At 35.8% G+C, this 23,557-nt stretch overlaps 1 protein-coding gene across 8 annotated transcripts in view; it reads left to right on the top strand.

Annotated features, from left to right (window-relative positions):
* Window positions 1-23,557, top strand: part of Shld2 (shieldin complex subunit 2) — an 85,927-nt gene that overhangs the window by 24,743 nt on the left and 37,627 nt on the right. For 4 of the 8 annotated variants that reach the window (XM_078038696.1, XM_078038682.1, XM_078038720.1 and 1 more), the window contains 3 exons: window positions 15,861-15,951; window positions 19,318-19,413; window positions 20,285-20,399. The exons of 2 other annotated variants lie outside the window; for them this stretch is intronic. The gene's annotated coding sequence lies outside the window, so the exon portion shown is untranslated. The remainder of the gene's footprint in view (window positions 1-15,860; window positions 15,952-19,317; window positions 19,414-20,284; window positions 20,400-23,557) is intronic. 2 more of the 8 variants (XM_078038686.1, XM_078038692.1) reach the window with 2 other exon arrangements.

Below are 23,557 nucleotides of genomic sequence, written 5' to 3'. Positions count from 1 at the left end.
AAAGGAAAAGAAGTGGTTGAAAGTTACCTAACAATTATGCTTATCCTTTCCATTTCTGTGGTTCTTAGGTACTTTATGGGTTAAATTGACCTCTGTTTATTGTCCAGTATCTAAACTTAATTTCATAATTTTTTCTGTTTGGAAAAAATGTTTTTTAAGTTTTAATAACAAAACATAACAACATGGAGAACACACAATCAGTGTGTAAGTTGGAGAACTTACCTCTTGTGAGTTTGAACAGTATTTACCTCAGCATTACTGAATTAGTTTGTACAAAGTTTTTCATTTTAATTGATAACTTGCTTAGAGTGAATGATTGACAAAAAAGTGTAAGATAAAGTATGAGTAATTTTTAAGACACACTTCGTTCTTCAGTGTAACTAGAATCTTTTTTTTTTTTTTTTTGTGGTGCTATGGGGATTGAACTCAGGGGCACTCTGCCACTGAACTATATCCCAACCCTGTTTTTTTAGAGGAGGGATCTTGCTAAATTGCCAAAGCTGGCCAGGAATTTATGACACTCCTGCCTCAGTCTCCCTGCCCCTGCAAGTAACTGGGATTATAGGAATGTGCCACCATGCCTAGCTAGTTTCAGTGATATAAAAAATACATGTGGTGCATATACACAATGCAATATTACTCAGCCACAAAGAATTATGAATTTATGGCATTTTCCAGTAAATGGATGGAACTGGAGGCTATCATGCTAAGTGAAATAAGTCAGTCCCCCCAAATCAAAAGCCAAGTGTTGTCTTTGATGCTAACATACAATAAGAGAGAGGGGAGAATAGAAGTTCATTGGATTAGACAAAAGGGAATGAAGGGAATGGAGGGGGATGGGAATAAGAAAGACAACAGAATGAATCAAAGAGAACTTTCCTATGTTTATTTATACACGACCAGTGTAACTCTACATCATTTACAACTACAAGAAAGGGAAATTATAGTCCATGTATGTATGATAGGCAAAAATACATTCTACTGTCATATATAACTAAAAAGAACAAATAAATAAACAAAAAGATAAAAAGTGATAAAGTACTAACCATATTAATAATATTTATAGCCAACATTGCAAGCAATGAATTATGTTTGCTTTTCATTGAGAGATTTTTGTAATTCTCTTATGCTATTATGAAGAGTATCTATAATAAGTACTTTATAAAGTACAATAATAAAAAAATTTTATATTTAATTAGTTTCAAGGAAAGCTAAAATTATTTATAATTTATGAGCAATCATATTTTCTCCTGTGGATATACTGAGAAATAAGAAAAACAAAATTCATGTCATTATGGAACCTAACTTCTAGTAGAGGAGACAACTAAAGAAGTGAGACAAGTACATTTCAGAGAGATGAGGGCAATGGAAGAAAAGTAAAGAGTAGGGTATGGGGATGAAAGGTGACTGGTATCTGTGAGACTTTTTAAATGGAGTCAGGGAAGTGTCTTTGAAAAGGTGATATTTGAGTACAGACACTTTAGTATACCAGGCGGGAACCATCCAAAACGGGGCAAGAAGTCTCCTTGCTTTTCAGATGTACCAAGTTGCATGATATTATCGTTCTTTCCCTGAAAACCCTTAGAAGCCAAATTAGAATTGAAAATTTTACAAACCTACCAGAGAATCAAGGATACATGGAATCCTAAATGAACCAAACGAATGATTCAGAAAACAATTCAACCTTCATAATAAAGAAGAAACCCATGGCTGCTCTGAGATAACACAGCCTAAGGAATAGGAATCTGCCTTAGATGGGATGAAAGGAATCAGCAAATTGTCTTCTTTCTTTTTTCCTCCTCTTCTCTTCCTCTTTCTTTCTGTTTATCATCTTCTTCCTACTCTTTCTCCCTGCCTTTTTTTTCCCTGGTACTGGGTATTGAACCTAGAACCTAGAACATGCTGAGCAAGCACTCTACTACTAAGCTACATCTGCATGTGAACTGATGCAACAGGTTAGAATCCTGTGGAACATCAGCTGAGGAACATCAGCTCTTGTACCAAAGAACCTACCTCTTGCTCTTATCTTAATCATAGGTCTACACTGAATGCTTCACAGAATGACAGAACTCCTATTTGAGTCATAAGGAACCTCTCCTAAGGTTAAGGCAGCACTGAGAGAAACTAACACATGCTCTTCAGATTTTCAGTTCTAGAAGGCTGAAGACAGGCAAAGATCTGAGGTTGAGACCCCTTCCTTGTACACTGGAACTCCCTGTATTCAACCAGTAATGACTGAGGAAAGGGCTGGAGAGGTGAGAGAAATTAAGCTACCACCCGGTGTAGGAAAGCTGACCTCCAAAAGAAGGTGGGGACTGGGGATGTGGCTCAGTGGTAGAGCACTTGCTTGCCTGCCTGGTATGTGTGAGGCCCTGGGTTCCACCTCCAGCACTGCAAACAAACAAACAAAAAAAGGAAGGACAATGAGGAGGAACAGGGCTGAAAGAGAGCACCTGAACTGCAGAAAACAAGGTCTGGTACCCAGTGATCTAAGAGAACACTCTAGCAAACCAAAAGCCTGGCAGTTGTGTTTTAAAAAGGAAAGTTTCCAGAGGGCGCATTGGCACATACCTGTAATCCCAGCAACTAGGGAGGTTGAGGCAGAAGGATCGCAAGTTCAAAGCCAGGCTCAGCAGTTTAGCAAGACCCTAGGAAACTTAGTGAGACTCTGTCTCAAATAAAAAAAAAAAAAAGGACTGGGGATGTGGTTCAGTGGTTAAGGGCCCCTAGGTTTAATCCCAGGCAGCAAAAAAATAAATAAAAAAGAGAGCTCTCAGCAGAGTACAGTGACACATGACTGTAATCCCAGTTGCTGGGGAGCCTGAGACAGGAAGATAGAGAGTTTGGGGTTAGGTGTGGCAATTTTGCAAAACTCTGCCTCAAAATTTTAAAAGGACCTAGGGGTGCCGGGTGTGGTGGCACATGCCTATAATCCCAGCAGTGGAGGTGGAGGCAGGGGGATTGAGAGTTTAAAGCCAACCTCAGGAACAAGTTGCTAAGCAACTCAGTGAGACCCTATCTCTAAATAAAATACAAAATAGGGCTGGGTTGTGGCTCAGTGGTTAAGTGCTCCTGGATTCAATCTCCAGTACCTGAAGAAAAAAGAGGAAAAAAAAAAGGAGCTGGACATGGTGGTTCACACCTGTACACCTGTAATTCCAGTGGCTCAGGAGGCTGAGGCAGGAAGATCTCAAGTTCAAAGCCAGCCTCAGGAACAGCAAGTTGCTAAGAAACTCAGTGAGACCCTGTCTCTAAATAAAATACAAAATAGGGCTGGGAATGTGGCTCAGTGGTTGAGGAACCCTGAGTTAAATTCCCAGTACCCCCCCCCTCATTTTTTTTTTAAAAGGTCTAGGGGTGTAATTTAGAGAGAGCTTGCCTATCATGCATGAGGTCCTGGGTTCAACCCCAAGTGCCAAAACAAAACACCAGAAAATTCCCATAGCTTTTTTTTTTTTAAAAAAATAATTATTATTTTTTTTAAAAATAATTTATCAATTTCACAGATGCCTATCTGCCCTGCATCCTTTTCTCCCAATTATTAATTAACAGCTGACATTAATGAAAGGTATGTTTGTTAAAATTAATGAGCTAGGTCTGGGGATGTAGCTCAGTGGTTGTGTGTTTGCCTTGCACGTATGAGACCCTGGGTTCAATCCTTAGTACTGCAAAAGAAAAAAAAACACGCTATAATTACTGAGGTAATGTTGATATGTTATTATCTAAGTCCTTTTTTAAATCTAATGTCCTTTTTCAGCTTCAGAATCCCATCCTATGTTCCACATTATGTTTAGTTGTCATGTCTCCTTAAGCTTTTCTTAGCTATGACAATTTCTCTGACTTCTTGTTTGTAATGCCCATGATGTGCTGGGGATCAAACCCTAGACTTCATACATCCTTCATACATCCAGGACTTCATACAGTCAAGCTCTCTACCATTGAGCCACACCCATAGCCTGCTTTTGAAAGTATTAATACTCAGGTAGTTGTAGAACATCTCCTTATTTTGGTATTTGTCTGGAGTTTTTCACATGATTAGAATGGTGTTTGTGGTTTTGGGTTTTGGGGAAGGCCTAGGTCTAAGTACCCTTTTCACTATACTGTATGAAACAAACATATTGTCAACATGACTTGTTTTTGTTTTTGATACTGGGGATTGAATCCAGGGGTACTTAATCACTGATCCATATTCCCATCTCTTTTTATTTTTTATTTCAAGACAGAGTCTGGCTGAATTGCTTAGGGTCTCATTAAGTTCCTTAGGGCCAAAGTGAGTTGCTCAAGATGGCTTTGAACTTGCAACCCTCCTTCCTTAGCCTCCCAAGCCTCTGTGATCACAGGCATGTGCCATTGTGCTCTGCTTAATATGACTTATTGATCATGTTGACCCTGATCATCTGGCTGAGATAGTGTGTGTCAGTTTTCTGTACTGTAAAGTTACCCTATTTTCCCTCTTTTTGCATTTGTATGTTTGGAAAGTATTGATATAGGCATAGTCCTCACTTAAGGAGTGGGAATCTTTCTGTCTCTCTCTTTCTGCTTTTGTGATAGGAACCTCATGGATTTCTCTTGTGTTCTTTTCCACCATGTGAGATCACAAAGAAGTCTGTGACCAGGGTGTTAGCACCCTGTCTCAAACTTGTAGACTCTGGAATTGTGAGAAATAAATTTCCATTTTTGTAAGCCACCCAGTCCATGGTATTTTGATATAGCAGCCCTAACTAATTAATTAAGACAATAAGATTTTGGGTTGGGGGTGAGCTCAGTGGCAGAGCACTTACCCAACATGTGCAAGGCCCTGAGTTTGATTGATGCCCAGCACCTTGCCCCACCACAGACAATAAGATTGATTATAATCTATGCAAGCTAGAAGACATTGGAACATACTTTTCAAAGTACCAAAAGACAAATAAATACTCTCCATCTAGACTTCCATAATCAGTGAAAAATATCTTTAAAAAATATTTTTTTTCAGACTACCAAAGGTATGAGGATTTATTTTTATTTATTTTATTTATTTTTTTATTGGTTGTTCACAACATTACACAGCTCTTGACATATCATATTTCATACATTAGATTCAAGTGGGTTATGAACACCAAATTTTTACCCCAAATGCAGATTGCAGAATCATGTCGGTTACACATCCACAATTTTACATGATGCCCTATTAGTAACTGTTGTATTCTGCTACCTTTTCTATCCTCTACTATCCCCCCTCCCCTTCCCTCCTATCTTCTCTCTCCACCCCATCTACTGTAATTCATTTCTCTCCTTGTTTATTTCCCCATTCCCCTCACAACCTTTTATATGCAATTTTGTATAACAATGAGGGTCTCCCTCCATTTCCATGCAATTTCCCTTTTCTCTCCCTTTCCCTCCCATCTCATGTCTCTGTTTAATGTTAATCTTTTCTTCCTGCTCTTCCTCCCTGCTCTGTTCTTAGTTGCTCTCATTATATCAAAGAAGACATTTGGTATTTGTTTTTTAGGAATTGGCTAGCTTCACTAAGCATAATCTGCTCTAGTGCCATCCATTTCCCTGCAAATTCCATGATTTTGTCATTTTTTAGTGCTGCGTAATACTCCATTGTGTATAAATGCCACGTTTTTTTTTTATCCATTCATCTATTGAAGGGCATCTGGGTTGGTTCCACAGTCTAGCTATTGTGAATTGTGCTGCTATGAACATCGATGTGGCAGTATCCCTGTAGTACACTCTTTTAAAGTCTTCAGGGAAGGCAATATTGTCCGAGAAGGGCAATAGCTGGGTCAAATGGTGGTTCCATTCCCAGCTTTCCCAGGAATCTCCATACTGCTTTCCAAATTGGCCGCACCAATTTGCGGTCCCACCAGCAATGTACAAGAGTACCCTTTTTCCCACATCCTCGCCAGCACTTGTTGTTGTTTGACTTCATAATGGCTGCCAATCTTACTGGAGTGAGATTGTATCTTAGGGTGGTTTTGATTTGCATTTCTCTGACTGCTCGAGATGGTGAGCATTTTTTCATGTACTTGTTGATTGATTGTATGTCCTCCTCTGAGAAGTGTCTGTTCAGGTCCTTGGCCCATTTGTTGATTGGGTTATTTGTTATCTTATTGTCTAATTTTTTGAGTTCTTTGTATACTCTGGATATTAGGGCTCTATCTGAAGTGTGAGGAGTAAAAATTTGTTCCCATGATGTAGGCTCCCTATTTACCTCTCTTATTGTTTCTCTTGCTGAGAAAAAACATTTTAGTTTAAGTAGGTGCTATTTGTCTCTTGTTATTAACTCTTGAGCTATGGGTGTCCTATTAAGGAATTTGGAGCCCGACCCCACAATATGTAGATCGGAGCCAACTTTTTCTTCTATTAGACGCAGAGTCTCTGATTTGATATCAAGCTCCTTGATCCATTTTGAGTTAACTTTTGTGCATGGAGAGAGGAGGGGATTCAGTTTCATTTTGTTGCATATGGATTTCCAGTTTTCCCAACACCATTTGTTGAAGATGCTATCCTTCCTCCATTGCATGCTTTTAGCCCCTTTATCAAATATAAGATAGTTGTAACTTTATGGATTAGTCTCTGTGTTCTCTATTCTGTACCATTGGTCCACTCGCCTATTTTGGTACCAGTACCATGCTGTTTTTGTTACTATTGCTCTGTAATATAGTTTGAAATCTGGTATCGCTATACTGCCTGATTCACACTTCCTGCTTAGAATTGCTTTTGCTATTCTGGGTCTTTTATTTTTCCATATGAATTTCATGATTGCTTTATCTATTTCTACAAGAAATGCTGTTGGGATTTTGATTGGCATTGCATTAAACCTATAGAGAACTTTTGGTAATATCGCCATTTTGATGATGTTAGTTCTGCCTATCCATGAACAGGGTATATTTTTCCATCTTCTAAGATCTTCTTCTACTTCTCTCTTTAGGTTTCTGTAGTTTTCATTGTATAAATCTTTCATGTCTTTTGTTAGGTTGATTCCCAAGTATTTTATTTTTTTTGAGGATATTGTGAATGGAGTGTTTTTCCTCATATCCATTTCAGAAGATTTGTCGCTGATATACAGAAATGCCTTTGATTTATGCGTGTTGATTTTATATCCTGCCACTTTGCTGAATTCATTTATTAAATCTAGCAGTTTCTTTGTAGACCCTTTTGGGTCTGTTAGATATATTATCATATCATCCGCAAATAGTGATAATTTAAGTTCTTGTTTCCCTATTTTTATGCCTTTAATTTCTTTCGTCTCTCTAATTGCTCTGGCCAGTGTTTCGAGAACTATATTGAATAGAAGTGGTGATAGAGGGCATCCCTGTCTTGTTCCAGATTTTAGAGGAAATGCCTTCAATTTTTCTCCATTCAGAATGATGCTAGCCTGAGATTTAGCATAGATAACTTTTACAATGTCGAGGTAAGTTCCTGTTATCCCTAGTTTTTCTAATGTTTTGAACATAAAGGGATGCTGTACTTTGTTGAATGCTTTTTCTGCGTCTATCGAGATGATCATATGGTTCTTATCTTTGAGTCTATTGATGTGGTGAATGAAATTTATTGATTTCCGTATATTGAATCATCCTTGCATCCCAGGGATGAATCCCACTTGATCATGGTGCACAATTTTTTTGATGTGCCTTTGTATCTGGTTCGCCAGAATTTTATTGAGGATTTTTGCATCTAGGTTCATCAGAGATATTGGTCTGTAGTTTTCTTTCTTTGAAGTGTCTTTGTCTGGTTTCGGAATCAGGGTGATGTTGGCCTCATAGAATGAATTTGGCAGAGCTCCCTCTTTTTCTATTTCCTGAAATAACTTGAAAAGTATTGGTATTAATTCTTCTTTCAAGGTTTTGTAAAACTCCGCTGTATACCTATCTGGTCCTGGGCTTTTCTTGGTTGGTAGTCTTTTGATTGCTTCTTCTATTTCATCCATTGATATTGGTTTGTTCAAATTGTGTGTATCCTCCTGACTCAGTCTGGACAAATCATATGACTTAAGAAATTTATCGATGTCTTCACTATCTTCTATTTTATTGGAATATAGGTTTTCAAAATAATTTCTAATTGTCTTCTGTATTTCTGTAGCATCTGTTGTGATATTGCCTTTTTCATCCCGTATGTTAGTAATTTGAGTTCTTCCTCTTCTTCTCTTTGTTAGCATGGCTAAGGGTCTGTCGATCTTATTTATTTTTTCGAAGAACCAACTTTTAGTTTTGTTAATTTTTTCAATAGTTTCTTTTGTTTCAATTTCGTTGATTTCCACTTTGATTTTAATTATTTCTTGCCTTCTGCTACATTTGCTGTTGTTTTGCTCTTCCTTTTCTAGGGCTTTGAGATGAAGTGTGAGCTCATTTATTTGTTGGTTTTTCCTTTTTTTGAGGAATGAACTCCAGGCGATGAATTTCCCTCTTAAAACTGCTTTCATTGTGTCCCATAGATTCCGATATGTTGTGTCTGTATTTTCATTTATCTCTAATAAGAATTTTTTGATTTCCTCCTTTATGTCTTCTGTAACCCCTTGATTATTCAGTAACATATTGTTCATTTTCCATGTGATGTAGGATTTTTCCTTCTTTCTTTTATCGTTGATTTCCAGTTTCATTCCATTATGATCAGATAAAATGCATGATATTATCTCCACCCCTTTATATTTCCTGAGGGTTGCCCTATGGCATAATATATGGTCTATTTTTGAGAAGGATCCATGTACTGCTGAGAAAAAAGTATATCCACTTGATGATCATTGATATATTCTATATATGTCAGTTAAGTCTAGGTTATTGATTGTGATATTGAGTTCTATAGTTTCTTTATTCAACTTTTGTTTGGAGGATCTGTCCAATGATGAGAGAGGTATGTTGAAGTCACCCATAATTATTGTGTTGTGGTCTATTTGGTTTTTGAACTTGAGGAGAATTTGTTTTATGAACGTTGCAGCACCATTATTTAGTGTATAAATATTGATAATTGTTATGTCTTATTGGTGAATGGTTCCTTTTAACAGTATATAATGTCCTTCCTTATTCCTTTTGATTAACTTAGTCTTGAAGTCGATTTTATTCGATATGAGGATGGCCACCCCTGCTGGCTTATGAGGACCGTGTGCGTGGTATATTTTTTCCCAACCTTTCACCTTCAGCATGTGTATGTCTTTTCCAATCAGATGTGTCTCCTGGAGGCAGCATATTGTTGGATTTGTTTTTTTTAATCCATGTTACCAGCCTGTGTCGCTTTATTGGAGAGTTTAAGCCATTAACGTTTAGAGTTACTATTGATATATGGTTTATACTTCCAACCATGTTTGATTATTTATCTTTTTTTTTTCTAATTTAGTTTGTTTCTCCATAATTAGCTTTCCTCTCATCCTCTGTCTTTACCGAGGCACTTCCAACTGATGGTTTTGGTTATTGTTTTTCATTTCTTCCCCGTGTAGTGTTTTGCTCAAGACACTTTGCAATGCTGGTTTTCTGGCTGCAAATTCTTTTAGCTTTTGTTTATCATGAACGATTTTTATTTCGTTGTCGTACCCGAAGCTTAATTTTGCTGGATACCGTATTCTTGGTTGGCATCCATTGTCTTTCAGTGTTTGAAATACGTTGTTCCAGGATCTTCTCGATTTCAGCGTCTATGATGAAAAATCCGTTGTTAACCTTATTGGTTTACCCCTGAATGTAATCTGCCTCCTTTCTCTTATAGCTTTTAATATTTTCTCTTTGTTTTGTATATTGGATATCTTCATAACAATGTGTCTTGGCATTGGTCTATTGTGATTTTGTGTGTTCAGTGTCCTGTATGCATCTACAATTTGTATATTTGTTTCCTTTTTTATTTCTGGAAAGTTTTCTGTAATTATTTCATTCAGCAGGTTACTCATACCCTTGGTTTGAATCTCTGTGCCTTCCTCTATCCTGATGACTCTTAAATTTGTTTTTTTTATGTTATCCCATATCTTTTGGATGTTTTTCTCGTGATTTTTAACCAGCCTTTCTGAGTTGGCTAGGCTCTTTTCAAGATGATATATTTTGTCTTCATTATCTGACATTCTGGCTTCTACTTGCTCCACTCTGTTAGTGATACTCTCATTTGAGTTTTTAATTTGGTTTATAGTTTCTTTCATTTCTAGAATTATTGTTTGATTTTTTTATAATCCCTATCTCCTGATAAAGATGCTTAACTTCTTCTTTTAACTGTTTATGTAATTCATTTTCAATGTATTCTTTCACTGTTTGAATTTGCTGTCTCGTATCCTCTTTAAAGTTCCATTCCATCTGTCTAAGGTATTCCTTGAGTTCCTTATATGACCATTTATCTTATGGCTCTAGGTCCTCCTGAATATCTAAGCTGTCCTACATTGTTTGTACTCCTTTTCTTCCTTGCTTTTTCATGCTGCTCATGTTACTTCTTGTTCTGTTTGACTGCTGAGTTACTGTTTACTCTTATAAATTTATTTGATGCTTGGGAGATAAGGTATTAGAAGGGAAGGGAAGAAGTCACTAAAGAGAATGAGAGTAAGCAGATAGAATTCAAGGAAGGGGGAATAAGAGAATTGAAAATAAATCAAAAGACAAATAATAAAAAAAAATGAAAATTAAAAAAATAAAAACAAAAAATAAAATAAAATAATAATAAATTTTAAGAAAACTTAAAGAAATTTAAAAACATATTTACAAAACAACAACAACAAAAAAAATGAAAATGAAGAAAAACCCCAAATTTAAAAAAAAAAAGAAAGAAAAGAAAAAAAAAATGCAGTCTTAGAGTTTGATTAACTTCTCTTCCAGTAGGTGGAGCTGTGCCCACTGGGCCAAGCTTCTCCTCTCAATTGGCGGGAACCAATCACTGTGCAGTAGCTCTTCCTCCCAGACTGTGCGGGTCTCCAATCCTGGATGCCTAGGGCCTTCTTTTGTGTCTAGACACTTTCCCTCTTTTCCTCAAGCCAGGCCCCGCTCACTGGTGACGCTCACCATAATACTGGCTGCACGCCAGGTCTGCTGCTCCTGGGAGCTCTGTTTTCATGAACGGCTGGGCACACGCTCCCTGTTTGCCATACCCTCGGACCCTAAGTTTGTAGAGCTTGGGGCTGAGAACCCCCAGCGAATATGCTTGCTCTCCGGTAGCCACGCCCCCGGTAGCTGGTGCAAGGGACCTCAGTTGTCAGCACTGGTGGGAGCGATAGCCAGGAGTTCTGTGCCACGAGTCCCGAGCCACTCCTGATTCCCTTGGTGTGGCTATCGCGCTCATGGGAGAGCTGGGAGGGGGGAGGGACCCTTAAGGTTTCTCCTGCTGTGTGGAGAAGGAAGGCTAGGGGATTACACACCTGCTGCTGCTGGTTTCAATGAATTTATCTCCTTTCTCACGTTTTGGTGACGTCAGTTCTCTGCCATGGTGGTATCCCATGCAAATGGTGACAGTTTGTTCCCTTTGCCGGGTGATCAATGCAACGGGTGGGTACTGTCTGTCTCTTCCAAGCCCCATTTCAATCCTGTGGCCACTGCCTATGCAGGCTCAGTTGGCATTTACTTCCGTAACATCAGAAGGGCTGACCAGTTGTTTCCGCGGGATCATTAGTGCTGAGTCATAGCAGTTTGGGTGCGAGAAGCAGGCGAATGAGAGCTTGAATGCAGCCGATCCTGGCTTGGTGTGTGTTCTGAGAGGCCCAGACTGTTCGCCCCAGATCCACGTCAGCTCTGCATTGCCTAGTGATCCTGAGCAAACAGCATTTAGACAGTTTACGACTCCCTATGCCTGGGCAGCTGCAGGGGTCAGAGACTTGATCTCTCCGCGCCCGCTGCCATGTTGGATCAATCGGTATGAGGATTTATTGCCAGCACATCTGAGTTATAAAAATGTTAAAAAACTTAGCAGAGCATGATGGCACACACCTGTAATCCTAGTGGCTCCAGAGGCAGAGGCAGGAGGATTGAGAGTTCAAAGCCAGCCTCAGCAAAAGCAAGTCAATAAGCAACTCAATGAGACCCTGTCTCTAAATAAAATACAAAATAGGGCTGGGGATGTGGCTCAGTGGTTGAGGGCCCCTGAGTTCAATCTCCAGTCCCCTCTCCCACACAAAGTTTAAAACTTTTTAGAAAGAAACAAAATGATACTGGAAAGGAAATTGAATGTATAGATAGAACCAGAAATGGTAATAATGTGGTTTTCTAATTCTTAATCTCTAAAGGATAATTGTTTTTATAAAGGAAGAATAATTGGTACCATATTTGGGGGGTTTATGATATTTCATGTATTTGTCATACACTGATGGTCCCTGACATATGATTTTTTGACTTCATGATGGTGGGAAAGCAATAAGCATTTACTAGAACCCGTACTTTGAATTTTGAATATGATCCTTTCCGAGGCTAGTGATATATAGTTGGATCCTCTGGTGATGCTGGGCAGCAACAGCTCCTAATCAGCCACATGATCTTGAAGACAAACAACTGATCTTCTACAGTGTACTGTGTTGCTAAGCTAGAGTGTTCAGTAGGTTGTCTGATGAATTCATTTTTTTTATATGTAACAAAATATTCCTTAGTGTTATCTAAGTCTATGTTAGATTTGCCCTGTTTCTCAAAAATACCTTTTTTCCTGATTCAGATGTGTTCTAAACATGACATTTGGTTGATCTCTTAGCTCTCCTTTAAAGCATCTTCCTGTTTTGGTTCTTTACCACTTATTTATTGATTAAACCCTGCCATTTGTCTTATAGAAAGTCCCACATTCTCATTTTGCTTCTATGTGGTATTGTTCTTTTATTTCCCATAGTTTCTGTAAACTGATTTGATAAGATTTGCTTTTATTTTAAAATAAACACATATCCCATATCAGTGGTAGTTTTGGAGTTACCATATAAGTAAGAATGTGATTTAGGTTGCACCTTTTCTATTAGTTAATGGACAATTTCTTTTTGACTGTCATTGTTAGCTATTTTCTATTTTTTAAAGAGATTACAGTTAATTTTCTGAGCACACAGTAATTCTTCCTGAATATTCAGGGGTTATTTTTTTGTGTAATAATCCTTTACTAATTGTAATTAAACTTGTATTTCAAGAGACTTGAAAGCAACCAATTTTTAAGTTCCTTATCTCCCAAAGTCCTGAACATAAATAAATGCCCTGCAAAATAGTTTGCTCAGGCTGCTATGACAAAGTACCACAGAGTGAGTGGCTTCCAGAGATATATTGTTTCACAATTCTAGGGGCAAGAAATCTGAAATGACGGTGTTGGCAGGGTTGGTTTATTCTAAAGGTAGTTAGAAAAAGATCTATTCCAGTATAAGTCCTTTTTTGTTTTTTGGTACCAGGAATTGAATCCAGGGAACCACTGATTCACATCCCCAGCCCTTTTATGTTTTTTTTTTAACCTTTTGAGATAGGGTCTTGATAAGTTTCTTAGGCCTCTTTAAGTTGCCAAGACTGGCTTTAAATCTGCAATCCTTCTGCCCTAGCCTCCCAAGTTATTGATGTTACAGGCATGTGTCACTACATGTGGCTTAAATCCATTTTTAACATGATATTTTTAACTTAGGATCGTAAGTCAAGGACCATCTGTATCATAAATATAGCATGTACATAGCACATATAATACATTTTATATAAAAATTTATATTATATAAAATATTATGATAAAATAGCATAAAAATCATAGGAAAAAATGGATGAATGCAATTATAATATTCTTACACTAGGTTAAGTGGTATAGTGTTATTTGAAGATTTAATTGTTAAATTTGAAATTCTACAGCAGTGGCTAAAAACATAGTACAATATCAAAATGATAGAATTAATAATGTAGTAAAAGTATTGTTCAGAGGGAAACATTGTATATATTAGAAAAGAAGAAAGGTGATAAATCAATATAAAAATAAGGGATCAATGATCTTTGGTCTGTAGGCCAAATTCAGCACATAATCTGTTCTTAATGTGGCTAGTGACTTAAAAATACTTCTTACATATTAAAATGGTTCAACAAAAATCAAAGGAAACTTTATGACGTGTGAAAATAATAGGAAATTCAAATTTCAGTGGCTGTAAGTAAAGTATTATTGGAATATAACTATGCTTATTTGTTTAAATATTGTCTCTGTTTGCTGTCCCACTGTATCAGTAGCATAGAATAGTTGGAACATACTGTATGGACTTAAAAGCCTAAAATATTTACTATCTGACCCTTTACAGAAAATACTTGTCAACCATAGGTAGGGACACTATTGTATTAAAATAATATGGTTATGGGGCTGGGGATGTGGCTCAAGCAGTAGCGCGCTCGCCTGACATGCGTGCGGCCCGGGTTCGATCCTCAGCACCACATACCAACAAAGATGTTGTGTCCGCTGAGAACTAAACAATAAAAAACATTAAAAATTCTCTCTCTCTCTCTCTCTCTCTCTCTCTCTCTCTCTCTCTCTCTCTCTCTCTCCTCTCTCACTCTCTCTTTAAAAAAAAAAAAAATAAATAAATAATAAAATAATATGGTTATATTTTCTCTTTTACCACTTCTATTTGGCATTGAACTAGTGGACCTAGACAGTATAAGAGGCCAAAAGAAAGAAATAAAGTAAGGCATGAAAAACTAAAAGGAAGTAAAACTATTATTTACATATGACATGATTGTATACATAGAAAACTCTTTGAAACTTACACAAACCAATTCTAGTAAGTGAATTAAGCAAAGTCAATCCATAGAAATCATTTGTAGTTCTCTGTAATAGCAATGAACAATTTGTAAACTGAAAAATTGTTTACAATGACATTAAAAAAACCCAAGTACCTATGAATAAATCTAAGAATATGCTCTCAACCTCGAAGTGTGAAACACTGCTAAGTAAGGTAAACAATAGAGGGTTGGGGGAGAGGGAAAGAAATGGTGACATAGTCATGAACTGAAAGACTGCATTGTTAAAATGGAATTTTTTCCAAGTAATCTACAGATTTAAATACAGTTTTCATTAACATCTTGGTGGTCTTTGAAGAAATAAACAAGATGATTCAATAAATTTACCCAAATGCAAAAGACTAAAGATAGTCAGAATAATTTTGAAAAAATACAGAGTGCTTGCCTAGCATGCGTGAGGCACTGGGTTCCATCCTTGCACCACATACAAATAAACAAGTAAAAAAAATAAAGGCATTCGTCCATCTACAAGTACAAAAAAAAAAAAAAAAAGACAAAGTCAGAGGCCTTTTATTTCCTGATACCAGGATTTCCTTTGAAGCTACAGTAAACAAAGCAGTGTGATTTTGGTGTGATGATGTACGTATCAATAGAACACAATGGAGAACTCAGAAATACACAGACACTTATTCCCCCCCAAGTGTCAAGTCAATCCAGCAGGAAAAAAAAAATGTCATTCTACCTTCATATTTATATGGGAAACAATGAACTAGTATTCCTATTTACTCCATACACAGAAACTAATGGAATTGCATTTCATCATATACCTAAAATCTGAGTATAAAAACTATAAAATTTCTGTATCATCTCTTTCTATATAACAAATTTCCCAATATTTAGTGGCTTAAAGCAACAGATATTTATTATTTTGCAGTTATTCTGTGTCGAAAACACAGGAGGACCTTAGCTAGGTAATTCTTAGGTCTCTTATAAGGTTTCAGTCAAGATGGTAACAAGTATAGTTATATCTGAAGGCTGGATTGGAGTTGGAGAATCGCTCACTCAAGTGCCCTTAGGACCTGGTAGCTGTTTTCCCTCAGAGTGAGTGATACAAGAGAGAGAGCAAGGAGGAAGCTAAGTGCCTTTTATGACAAGTCTTGAAAGTCACACACTCTCACTTTACTGTATTCTATTCATTACTCCAGCCTATATTCAAGGTTAGAGGAATTAAGCTTACGTAATTTTTTTTTTCTTTCCTTTTAGAAATGGGGTCTGTTTGTTGCCCAAGCTGGCCTGTAACTCCTGAGCTCAAGTGATCCTCTTGTCTTAGATTCTTGAGTATCTGGGACTACAGGTATGTGCCACTGCACCTGGCAATAGCACTCTAACATGGTAACTCTTGAATCTTAACTGAAATTATGGATGTCATGCTACTCACTGCTCATCTGGAGACAAGTTAGTTAGAGGAAATGGGTTTATTTAGCTAGTCCTAGGAAAGAAAGAATAGACTTTTTTGCTTCTCAGATCTCCATCTTTGTGGGTTTCAGTCTGCAAAGAGTTTTTATAGTAGAAAAGGGTGTACAGTGAAACAATAGGCAGGGAGTCCTTGTATTGGTCAAGGTCTTTGGCATCCAGATGTGTGTTTTCTCTTGAAGTAACATCATTATGACCTGCAGCTAGTTAACTAAAGCCTTAGGAAGGACTTTTGTTCAGCCAAGCTGATTTAGGGAGGGGTGTAAGGCAAAGAGGAGAGGAGAGAGCAAGGGATGGTATTAAATGAGCCCCTGTTACAAGAGGAGTATCAAAGAATTTGTGGACTTTTTTTTTTTTTTGTAATGGGTATTGAACCTGGGCACTTCACCACTGAGCTACATCCCCAGTTATTTTTTTTTCTTTTAAATTTTGATACAGGGTCTCCCTAAATTGCTCAGGCTGGCCTTAAACCTGAGATCCTCTGCTTCAGCCTCTGAGTCTTTAGGCATTGTGCCTTACTTGTTAATATCTTTTTAAACTGCCATACCTTCTAGGAATTTCAAAAGGAAAATAACCTTATGACCCTGGAATATTTCTTGGATAACAAGCTAAGATAAAAAAGATTGGAATAAGAAAAAATATTGATTAATTAGAATTTACTTAAGTTAAAATTGCATTCTTTAAAATATGTCATTAAGAAAGTGGACGGGGGCTGGGACTGTAGCTCAGTGGTAAAGCGTTTACCTTGCATGAGTCACTGGGTTTGATCCTTGGCACCACATAAAAATACATAAAGATACTATGTGTTCATCTACAACATATATATATATATATATATATATATATATATATATATATATATATATATATATATATATAAAAGAAAGTGCATAGGGCTAGGTATAAAGCTCAGTGGTAAAGCGCCCCTCTACCACTGTGTGTCAACCTATTTGTAAGGTGGGGAGCAAAAAGCTAGACTAAGGTTCACTTGCCGTTTAAATCTTTGGACTTTATTGGAAGAAGGCAAGTGCCCTGTAAAGGAAAGTGAGAGGGAGAAAGTCCCATTTGTATTGCAAGCAGGGATAAGAGGCTCACTTGCACTGTACTAACCTTAGGTGGTGATAAGAGGTGATGATAAAAATATGATTATAGATGTTTTATATGAATACCAAAGACAACTACAAAGGAAATCAGTACTCAGGAAAGAAAATTTAAGAAATTAATTATCCAGGGGCTGAGGTTGTGGCTAGCTCATTGGTAGAGCATTCACCTAACACCTGTGAGGCACTGGATTTGATCCTCAGCACCACATAAATAAATAAAGTTACTATATCCATCTACAACATTTTTTAAAAAAGAAATTAATTGTCTGCTCAGGTTTGTTTTAGTAGCTTTTACTTCAGATACAGGAATGAGTAATAGCTTTAAACTTCAATTGCTTTTCTTTTTGAGATACAAATAATATGTATGGGTATCTTATAACCTTTCACAATTAATATATAATGTGGAAAATCTGATACTAGTGTCTAGTAACTATTAGTAATTCTTAAGAATAGAGTTCAGCATAAATGTATATAGTATATGAATTACTAGTATTCACAGTTATTTGTTAGTACAAATGAATTAAGACAACAAATTGGATTGGTTAAATGAGGTTAAATAATACAAAAACTCAGCTGCGCTAGTGGAGCACACCTATAATCCCAGTGGTTTGGGAGGCTGAGACAGAAGGCATGTGAGTTCAAAGCCAGCCTCAGTAAAAGTGAGGTGCTAAGCAACTCATTGAGACCCTGTCTCTAAATAAAATACAAAATAGGAGACTGGGGTTTTAGTTCAGCAGTAGAGCATTCTCCTAGCACATTCGAGGCCCTGGACTAGATCCTCAGCACCATATTAAAAAATAAACAAATAAAATAAAAGTATAGTGTCCAACTACAACTAAAAAAAATAAATATTTAAAAAAAATACAAAATAGGGCTGGGGATGTGGCTCAGTGGTTGAGTGCCCCTGAGTTTAATCCCTAGTATCCCAAAAACAAAACAAAACAAAACTCTTTCTCTTTTTGTTTTTGTTTTTGGTACTAGGAATGGAAACAAAGGGCACTTTATCACTAAGCTACATCCTCTGCTCTTTAAAAAATTTTTATGTGTCACCATGTATGGCAAGAACTGTTTCTTTTTTTTCTTTTTACCACCACTTATATCAGTCATCACAAAGAACACATAAGTATTTTAACCTCAGTGTAAATATTAGTAAAATGGACGTTGATATTTTTCAAATATATATGTAAAATGAAATTTTCTGTATGTAATTTTTTATGGTTTCCTTGTTTTACCTATCACTGTATTGAGAACAAATTTTTATATGACTATATTCTTCATTATTGTAAATGGCTGTATTGTTTGCTTTTGTTTGGATCTGCCATAATTTGTATAACCAGACCTCAACTGATGGATATATTCCTAACATTATAAAGAACAGTGCTACGAAAATCCTGTAGGTGAATTTGTGAGAATGTTTATAATGTATTTCTTTTTGTTAATTTCCTAGAAATATAATGAGACCAAAGGGAGACAGAATTTTCAGACCTTTGTCGTAGATTGCCATATTGCCCTCCAGAAATGTTTTACTAGTTTAAACTCCTACCGGTATAAACCATTGCCCTGTACCCTGTACTCTTTTAATGAATCTTTGCTAGTTTCATAGGTAGAAAATGTTTTCTCATTAATTTATAAAATTTTCTTGCACTTTATGAAGAGGATAGGTGTCATCTGTGTTTCAAACCATGTACATTTTTCCCCTGTGATATATGCTTCCTAACCTTTGTTGTTTTTTTTTTGAGAGAGAGAGACAGAGAGAGAGAAAATTTTTTTAAATATTTATTTATTTTTTTTGGTTTTCGGCGGACACAACATCTTTATGTGGTGCTAAGGATCGAACCCAGTGCCCCGCGCTTGCCAGGCGAGCACCCTACTGCTTGAGCCACATCCCCAGCCCCCCTAACCTATTTTTGTTGCTTTGTGTATCTTTGTGTACACATGCTTGCATATTCCTCGTGTATTAAAAGTATTAATCCACGTATAATTTAAAATTCACTCTTTTTAATTTTGCAAATAACTAGAGAAATGCAAATAAAACAATAGTAAAGTAACTCAATATCCTTACTATCAAGATTACTTTTTTTTTTTTGGTTCTGGGAATTGAATCCAGGGGCACTTTACCTAGTCCTTTTTATTTTTTGAGACAGGGTCTTACCAAGTTGCTGAGGTCTCAGTAAATTACTGAGGCTGGCCTTGAACTTGCAATCCTCCTGCCTCAGCTTGCTGAGTTGCTGGCATTACAGGTATGTGCCACCATGCCTGGTTACACAAAATTACTTTTTAAGATTCTAACAATATTGTGGTAAGACTGGTACCCTCAGGTATTGTTGGTGGCATTATAAGCCATCCAGTTCTTTAGCAAACAGCAATATAATAAATATTAATAGTCATAAAATGTACATAAAATGAATCTAGTAATCCCATACCTAGGAGTTTATCAAAATAAAATAATTGAAAAGTGATCTAAATGAGCTAAATAATTTATTGTAGCATTATTTTTCATAATGATAAATTGAAAACAAGTTAATATACATTACAGTGACTGAAGTTAATATATAGTTGAAAATTGCTAAGGGTAGATTTTAAGTTTCATACAAATACAAGATAAGTAGAAGATAAATAGTAAGGTAATACATATGCTAATTTGCTTGATTTATGAATTTCACAATGTATGCATATATCAAAACATGATGTGTTCTACTATAAAGATATTCTATTTTTCCTTGTCAATTAAAATGCAAATTAAAAAGAAACAAGTTAATAAATTAGAAATAATGGTTAACTAAATGAGACTCATCTTTAAGATACCAAGCAAGTATTAAAAATTATTAAGAAGATTATAAGTTGACATAGAAGGGTAGGCATGTATTGGTTGAAGCAGAATACAAATTATTTCAATTTTATCATTACCACTGTGTAAAAATACACATTAAAGACAAACACATGAAAGAAATACAGGGGATTTTGTCAAGTATGTATGTATAGAGTTTCCTAGGTATAAGACTATAAAAAGCTAATTATTTATTGAGTAATTACTGTATACCATCTCATTATAGCACTCTATGGAAGTGATTGATGTTATTTTCAATTAACAAACTTATTCTCCTTTGACAGAAAAATTTGATTCATTATTATGGATTTGTGAAATATATATAGATCTATAAAGGACAGTATAATGAACTCCATGTAATGATCACCTGACTTCAGGGCTTTCTATTTTGCAGTTTTGGTAAGTTGGAAAGCAGGGATTTGAACTCACATCTGTTTTGTTTCCAAACCATGTTTTTAATTATGATCCCATGCTTCTGCTTCTTCATTTTGTTAGTTGATGCTATTGAATAATTTTATAGTTGTTGGTATTTGGGTGAAATAGACACAAAAAGTGTTCATAATAGTTATAACCCATTATAATAGTGTAGTTTTGGAGTTTGTTATAAGATGGAGAAAGTGCTCTCTTTTAATGCCATGTCTTTAGTAATAAGCATTTTTTAGTTGCCCTATTCTGCAAAGACAAAACCTGCTGATACAGTCCATCGTGTTTTATAAATCTTTGACCCATTCATCAGACTCTGACCACTCTAAAGATAAAAGATTATGGTCATATTGGTCTTTCCGACTGAAGTGGCCTCCTGCAGATTGAGAAATTGTGTAATTATTAACTGTGGTAATGGATATGTACTTGCAAGTTTCATCTGGTATCTCACTGAGCTTTAACCCTCTGCATACACCCAAAATGAATTCTAGAATCTTTGAAACTCATTGGTTATCTGTTAACTTAACTCTTGTATTTAATTTTGCTATGATAAATATGTTGTTTCCCCTGCCCTCATCACTGTCCATCCCCTTACTTACACATTCATAACTCCTATTCATTCTGGTACTTAGTAGTAGCAGCCTTTGGTATAAATAGGTTTAAAAAATACTCATTTTTAAATGGGGCTTTCTAGTTAATTTTTGGAAGGGTGGGAATCCTACATTTATAGGGGTATTTATTCAGACAAATAAGTGAAGGTACACTGAAGTAATTGTTACATATAAATAACATGCTTTGTAGAATTTTTATTTACCTCAGACATTTCTTTCTTTGGGTGGTTCTTTGAACTCTCAAGACACTTTGGTTTTACCACTGCGCTTCACCATCTTTCTGAATCTAGAAGGCAAATAGAGATTTGAATCTTGTCCTTGATTCTTCTGTGATCCTGTCAAATGTGGTGATGCTAGAAATATAGGTCTGAAGAGGAGAGAGAGAGAAAGAGAAAGAAAAAAGATGGTTCAATGTAGATTTGTAAGACACAGTTGGATATGTGGTAGGATTGGATAAAATTCTCCAGAAAAGCCTGGCTCAGTGGCACACCCTGTACGCCCAGTTGCTCTGGAAGCTTAAGTCAGGAGGATTGTAAATTCAAAGCCAGCCTTAGTAAGAGCAAGACACCAAGTAACTCAGTGAGACCCTGTCTCTAACTAAAATACAAAATAGAGCTGGGGATGTGGCTCAGTGGTTGAGTACCCCTGAGTTCAATTCCCAGCATCAAAAACAAAAAAATGAACAAAAACAACAACAACAACAACAAAAAAAAACACAAATTTCCAGAAATATGTGAGGTGATGGATAGATAACATTACCCTAAATACATGTATGAAGACACGAATGGTGTGAATATACTTTATGCACAACCAGAGATATGAAAAATTGTACTCTATAGGTGTAATATAAATTATAATACATTCTGCTGTCATATATAGCAAATTAGAATAAAAAATAAATTAAAAAAAAGAAATGAGTGAAATGAAGAGATGCACCAGGAAGAAGTAAAGAAAAATCAGAGCAGTGAAAGAACCAGTTAGGAAAGAGCAGTGATCTAGAAACTAAGGAAAGAAAGAGTTTTACAGCTGAAATAGTGAAGTGCTGGGTGTAGTTGGCAATTTGGACTTCACTATTGTCTTAATAGAGATAGGAAATGAAAGTTAGATTTTCAGGCATTTAGGAGATAGTGTTAATTGAGGACACAAAAGCAGTATCATATACTCTTTAAATGTCTTGGAGATTAGCAACAATAGATCTATCTCTTGGGTGATCCAATTTAGATAGCTTTCCTGGGCTGAAGAGTACAACTGTTTTCTGAAGATTTAATAATGTTGATAATGACTTTAACAAATTAAGTAACAATTTTGTGGTTAACCATAGTCAAAAAAGCCTATGAAAAATACAGATAATGGGCAGTTACATGTTGATTGTGTTGTCCCAGGCTTCTTTCTTCTGAGGACACCCTTGCTTTTAATTCTGTAGTAGCTCATATCATTGCTTTATAATTATCATTTTAAAGATCCTTTTTTTGTTGTTGTGCATTCTTAATACTTGGCCATAATGCCTGACAAATAGTGTTGAGTGTGAATGATTGTCAGATAAATCACAAAATATTTCTAATTTGGAGGTCCTTTAGGATTAAAAATGTAAAATATTTGAGGAAAGAAGAACTGATAAACAGTTTCAAATGGCAGTAAGAAAAGGTTTGAAAACTGACCTTTATGTTTGACTATTAGAAAGTCATTGGTTTCTAAGTATTATAGGAAAATTGTTGGGATAGAAGTCAAATTAGAGCTTGAAAAGTAAATGAGAAGTGAGAACAAAGAAACCAGATAGAAGTGTTTTTGTTTTTAATTTTTTAATTTTAAAAATTTTGATACTAAAGGGAAGAAACCATTGGAGAGGAAACTAAAAATTTAAAAGAGTAGAGTTCTTTATCATTGGCAGCTTTATGAACTTGTTTTGCATATATCTAAGTACTTCCTCCAGTTCATCAGGATAATATATTCCTCTCTTCTTGGTTTCAGTATATATCTTGAACTTGAAGAATTTTGCTGTGCTATTTGGAGCCTCCTAGTGGCAAATCTAATAATGGCATATAATCATAAAAACAAAAAAATTAGATCTCATATATCTGTTACTCCTTATGCAGATTAATCTTTCTATGAGGATTAAATTAGGGTGGGATATGTGATAATTATAGTGATGCTTAGTTCTTTGATTTTCAGTGAGTCAAAACTTCACACCTAAAATTACTATAATTTTGTCTCAATAATAATTCATTATTACAAACTGAAAATTGTAGTATATTTATTTTATCTACTAGTTCCTTAACAGTGGCTATCATTGTTCTCAATTCATACTGAAATGCTATCTATAGGACCATTGTTATGATACTATTGGAGCATTATATTCTGTTGAAAGACTGTGAAAGAAAAGCCTGAATTATCAAAAAAATTGATATTATGAAAACAATACACATTAATTATCCATGATAGTAAAACTTTTAAAATATAAAACTCTTTTAAAAATCATCCATAAACTTGCCTCTTAGTGTTTTTCTCTGTAGGATTCAAAAAAAT

The sequence above is a fragment of the Ictidomys tridecemlineatus genome, chromosome 1, assembly GCF_052094955.1.
Source record: "Ictidomys tridecemlineatus isolate mIctTri1 chromosome 1, mIctTri1.hap1, whole genome shotgun sequence".
In the NCBI taxonomy this organism is placed as follows: domain Eukaryota; kingdom Metazoa; phylum Chordata; class Mammalia; order Rodentia; family Sciuridae; genus Ictidomys; species Ictidomys tridecemlineatus.
This window is presented reverse-complemented; position numbering and strand designations above follow the sequence as displayed.